At 42.5% G+C, this 5,803-nt stretch overlaps 1 non-coding gene across 1 annotated transcript; it reads right to left on the bottom strand.

Annotated features, from left to right (window-relative positions):
* Positions 1 to 657: 657 nt before the first annotated feature.
* TRNAV-AAC (transfer RNA valine (anticodon AAC)) lies at positions 658 to 730 on the bottom strand. Its single transcript has one exon. It is a non-coding gene; the product is annotated as a tRNA-Val (tRNA).
* Between the last annotated feature and the right edge of the window lie 5,073 nt (positions 731 to 5,803).

Genomic DNA, 5,803 nt, shown 5'->3' with positions numbered 1-5,803 from the left:
CATCCAAAGATTATTTACAATAAACTTGGGTCTAAGGTTTTAAAATTAGCTAAGAATATGGAAATTACAATTTAGCTCACACATTGAATTCTTACAATATATAGCATTTAAAAAATTTCATAAAATTAGACTTTTTAAAAGATATCCATTATTATCACTCTAGTTGAATATAATTTTATACATATACATATAATTTTAATTTAAATTAGTTATGGAAACAGTAGTAGCTTATTTAATTCATAAAACCAATGTAGGAAATTAAGGAAGTTTGAATTATGAGACATTTAAACCTGGTTTTGAACAAACCAAGATAGCGTGCTAAAGATACCAAATTATACCAAAATTCTTCTTTTATCTTGAAACTAAAGCCTCTTCTTATTTTTTAAAAGCTGTAGCAACAAGGCTATTAAGCTTTACAGTATACACAAAAAGTGACACAGCTTAATAAACTCAAATTTTCTTTTAGACAAATTTGACTTTATTTGGACTAAATATTCCTAGAGTGTATGCAAGACAATGAAATTATTTTGTGATAAGTCAATATTTAAAGTTTTACAAGACAGGAAAAAGAGAGAGGAAAGGAAAAAAATAAAAATGAAAGAGAGGGTCAGCTACAGCCAAATATGTAATTATCAACTGTAAACTGTTTTTTTTTAATGGAGGTACTGGGGATTGAACCCAGGATCTCGTGCATGTTAAGCACATGCTCTACCACTGAGCTATACCCTCCCTGCTATTACCCTTCCCTCCCCCATTGTAATTTTAAACTGTCCCTGGTGAAATTGTGCCAGTTAGGGGACTAAGCGTACAAATTGGCATTATGGGGAGAAAACATGAAGGAAGCAGGTGTTCAGCCTGGAAGACATGCATTTTTAGACTGAGAAAACCCCATGAGAACTCAATGGTCTGTAAAGATGGTGGTGGTGAACTTTGTGTCTCCAGAGTTTGGCCAAAGGCCAGTGGCTACCAATCAGGGGCCAGACAAAACCCCCTGATTCTGGGTAAATGAAACTAAAGAAAGCAAGACTCAGGGATACAAAGACAAGATTGAGAAGTATCTATAAGGCTTTGAAATGATAAACTGAGATAAAGTTTGTCAGAAGGACACTAGTCTGAGGAGACCTTGTGAACTCCTCAGTCCCCGGGGCCAGCTTGAGAACAAGTTTATTGAATCTATGTCATCCTCTCCCTATAGATTTTTCCTCTTATAAACAAACAACATTAAAGACAAGCAGACAGACTATAGGAGCATGTGTTAGAAGGCTAGAAAAGGATTTGACCAGGGAACAATACAAATCTGGACAGATAACCAAAAATACTCAGAGGGATCGCATTCCTAGAAAAGCAAAATAAACCCAAAGCTGAAGGACTTCAATGAAATATCAGAGCTCAATTCAGTGTGAACTTACCTCCCAGATATGGGCAGGCTGGGCACCTCAAACAGGTAGACACAAGGAGTCTCAGTTGTGTTTACTATTACTCAGGGGAAGATCTGGGTCCAAAGCAGTGAGGACTTCAGCGGAGTGTCAGTGAACTTGGAGTTGAACAAGTAGGGCTCATTACTTGTTGCCTCAAGGAAGAACGCATATGTACACCTTGGGGGACAGTGGGGTGTCGGGGTGTCTCCCTTTGCTGCCACGAGCAACCCCAGGTGTGCTCCTGGTGGTCTTTAGCTGAAGGGCATAGATAGCACCTGAGGCCAGAGAGCCTGCATTTTGGCTTCTTCCGTGTACCAGCTGTGTGACCTTGGGCAAATTACTTGAGTTCCCTGATACTCAGTTTGCGTGTCTGTAAATTGGACATAGTAACAGTATCCACTTCTTTGGGCTGCTGTAAGACCTGGTAGTAAAATCTGTTTTAAAGAGCAAAACAAAAGTGTGACAGCAAGGTCATGTCTGAAGTGGTTCCTAGGCTAAACAACTTGGGGATCCAGTGGCCTTGTGAATCTGAGTCCTCGTGATTTTGCTGTAGACAGAGAGCGCTGATTTGCAGGCTCTGGAGCTGACCTGAGGGAGAGGCTTATAGGCTGCGGTGGGCCACTTTCCCCCAGTCAGAGAACCCTCCACCTGGGAGTAATTTCTCCAACCTCCATCCTTGACATATTTGTTCTCTAATTGTATGTAGTACACAATTCAGCACCTTCTTGATAGATTCTCTCTGCAGCAACACCCTTGGGTAATGGGACTAACACCAGACTTGGACTTAGAAGAACTGCATTTGAACGCTAGCTCTTTCGGTGCTAACTGTGGGCTTCAGAAGCCTCAATTTGCTCATGTGTAAAATGGGTATAACACCACTACTTCATGTGCTGTGGGATTAACAGGGATTATGTTTGTGCAAGAGGAGTAGGGTGATCAAATGACAGATTCATTAGTTGACATCAAGGTTTCTCTTAAGAAGGATACAGTTTTTTTTTTAAAGGGAGATACTCTGATAAACTAGTTTCAGGGAAGAAGAAGCTCTGATGGAAAGGACTGGAAGATAACACATATGTAGCTAAACTGCTCTTCATAAGAAATAAATAAAAACTTGGGGGTGGGAGAGAAGGGAAAAAGAGAAACTGGGAGAAGGGAGAAAGTAGCAAGAGTGGGTCCATGGCAGGAGGATGGAGTTTGCAGAGGAATTCCAAGTAGCAATGTAGCCAAGGACTTTTAAATACAGAAATGTCTAGTAATCAACTTCTACTTGTTTATGTTGCTATAACATATGTTCCCTCCATCTACCCAAACCTTGATAAAATTTGTTACTTGTACAAATCCTTTATGTGAGTGGTCTTTATAGACATGCAAGAAGAAAAGCAGTGTTCCCAATCTGCTGTGAGAAAAAATAGAAAGTAGAGAGTGGCCATGGAAGAGGAACTGGGTGTGAATCAGAAGTTCATTAGTGGGGAGGGTATAGCTCAGTGGTAGAGTGTGTGCTTAGCATGCACGAGGTCCTGGGTTCGATCCCCAGTACCTCCATTTAAATAAATAAATAAACTTAATTACTCCTCTCTTCCCCCCCAAAAGAAGCTCGAATTCAGAACTAGAGTTGGTCATTGGATTCTGAGCTCCCTCAGAATTCTCAGAAATCTTGGGGAAGACACTGGACTTTCCTGACAAGGAGTGGCATGGGGCCTTGAGCCAATTTTATGTGACTTTGAAGGGACAGGCTGACCCTCTGCTGACAACAGCTTACATGTGCACTTAGGGCAGGCCAAACACAGGTAGGTGCTCAGTGTTAGTTGTGTCTGAGTCTTCATTTGGTTAATATCTCTAATATGCCTTCCAGATGAGTGTAAATTCCCTTAGGCAAGAGTTGTGTCCAGAAATCCTCCCATTTCTCTGTATTCCCCTCAAAGCCTGGCAAAGTGCTGAATACAGGACAAGAAGAGGCAGAGCCACAGGAAAAAATCAGGCTCTAAGTAGTAACCACCACCACCACTTATTGTGCTATGGCCTAGGCTGAGGTGTGATGTGAACCCAATCTGGCTTTCTACAAAGCCTGAAACCCTCATCACTGCATTGTGCAGTTCACCTCAGGGCCCATCACATCTTGCCTTGCTCCAAATGATCTTCCCTAGAGCCAGGCATGGCTGGAGGACGGGCAAAGGCTCACAAGATGAAGGAATTTGTGGCCAAAATGCAGATTAGGTGTGTCTGTAGGGAACAGAGATTTCTTATTTGAGATTTCCCTAGCAACCCTCTGGCTCTCTCCCCAGAAGCCAGCTTGGCTTGCCATGGAAGATTGCCCTTGCTTGTAGGGTTGCCAGAATTAACAGATAAAAATACAGGGCACCCAGTTAAATTTGACTTTCAGATAAACAATAAACATATTTTTTTTCTCACTGAAGGGTAGTTTACAATGTTGTGTTAGTTTCTGGTGTACAGCACAGTGGTTTACATATATATATATAATATATAATAATATATATATATAAAATATATAATAATATATATATATATATATTCCTTTTCATACTCTTTTTCATTATAGGCTATTACAAGGTATTGAATATAGTTCCCTGTGCAATAAACACATTTTTAAGTATAAGTATACCCCAGACAGTATTGGAAACACACTTATCCTGAACAATTTTTTGTGGTTTATCTGAAATTTGAGTTTAATTGAGCATTGAGTGTTTTATCTGGCAAGCTTACTTGCCTGGGCATGGTATTTCAGAGTGTGGAGGAATGGGGGGTGCTTCTGGAATTTCCTGTTCAGTAGCTTTGGCACTGGGAACCTGACACGGGCTGTTTGGGGCAGCCCTCAAGGGAACTGCTCCAAGTGCCGCACTTCCGGCCGTGCCTGAGTGTAAGCGCTGGTGTAGGCTGACCAACTTGTCCTGGTTTTCCTGGGGCTTCCCCACGTTTAGCACGGAAATTCCTGCATCTTGGGAAACCTCTTGGTTCTTGGCAAACCAGGACGGTTGGTCATCCAAGTGAGGGACATACCTAGAGGAGCACGTGGCCAAACTGAGGGGTGAGTCTCAAAGAGGCTCAATCCTTTTTCTTAGCACATTTCCTCAGGTCCATTTAAAAGATGAACAGGTTCTGGGGAAGTCTAGGAATCCTGGATCTGAAAGGTATTGGTTCTAGAGATCATTCAAGTTCAGCCTCTGTTTATTAAATGCTTATTAAACATTTCCAGAGATACTCTGTCACCTCACATGGTTATTATTATTATTAGTATTATTTTATTATTATACTTTAGCATAGGCACTGTGCTAAATATTTTATGTTCATTATCTTGTGTAATCTTCTCAGTGACTCCATGAGGTCACTATTATTATTCTACTTTTTTTAAGAATGAAAAAATGGAGACCCAGAGAGGTGTGATTGCACCAAGTTACAGAGCTGGTTTTTGATAGAGCTGTATTCAACCCTAGGTTCGTCTGACTTCAGAGTCTATGCTATTGATCACTGTATTTCACTGCTCATGGAGAGCCCTGATCATCTGGAAGGCCCACTTGGTATCTTGCTAAAATCCTTCATGCTGCAATTCTATTAACATCCTTCTTGCTTAGATATCAACAGAAAGCGGATGGCTCCTCCTGGGAAACCCAGGACTAGCCACTCTCTCCAAACTCAGCTTTAATTTGGACTGCCAGCCCCACCCTAGCCTCCACTAGCCACCTCCATGGCCCCTTTTCAGGAAATCTGAGGACAGCTGGGCAGCTCTTGCCCCAGAATAAAGAGCCCTATTGGCTCTTTGAGCCGGTAGCTTAGGCTCAGTGGCTCTCTTTAAGGCCAGCTCCTTGGAGGGTGTCTCATGGGCCGAGAATTGAATCGAGCATCTGAGGCTGGGCAGCAGCAGTACAGCCAGGGGAGAGAGGACAGCCCAGTGAGGATTTGCTTTCCTGTCTAAAGGTTTCTGCTGCTGGGAGAGAGCAGAGGCTAAGGAAGCTGCTGCCACTCTACCTTTTGAAAGCCTTCCAAAAACTGCTGGATTCAGCCTGTGGAAATAATTGCAGTGCTTTAGAAAATTTGAAGGATTTTCAAGGATAACTCAAGGAGCATGTAAAACCCTCTTTGGAAGGTCCTCCAGGGGAATCGCTTCTTAGACTTTATGGTTTTGGACTAATTGTGCTTAAAAAAAGAACCCAGTTCCCTCCGAGGGCCAGGGTGGCCACAGCCTAGGAAGGAGCAGGCCAGGATGGAGGAGTGCATTAACCCCTCCCTGTTTTGGGAGCTGGGGGAGGCAGCAGCTTGACTGAGCCTGCCCACAGCTTCTGCTCCGGGGCCCAGCACCCCTTGCGCTCTCCTGGCTATCACAGAAAATCCCACAGCAATTGAGTTCCTAGGGGAGGAATGTTTGGAAGGAA

The sequence above is a fragment of the Camelus bactrianus genome, chromosome X (genome assembly GCF_048773025.1).
Source record: "Camelus bactrianus isolate YW-2024 breed Bactrian camel chromosome X, ASM4877302v1, whole genome shotgun sequence".
In the NCBI taxonomy this organism is placed as follows: Eukaryota; Metazoa; Chordata; class Mammalia; order Artiodactyla; family Camelidae; genus Camelus; species Camelus bactrianus.
Note: the sequence above shows the minus strand (reverse complement) of the source record. Positions and strands in the feature narration are given on the sequence as shown.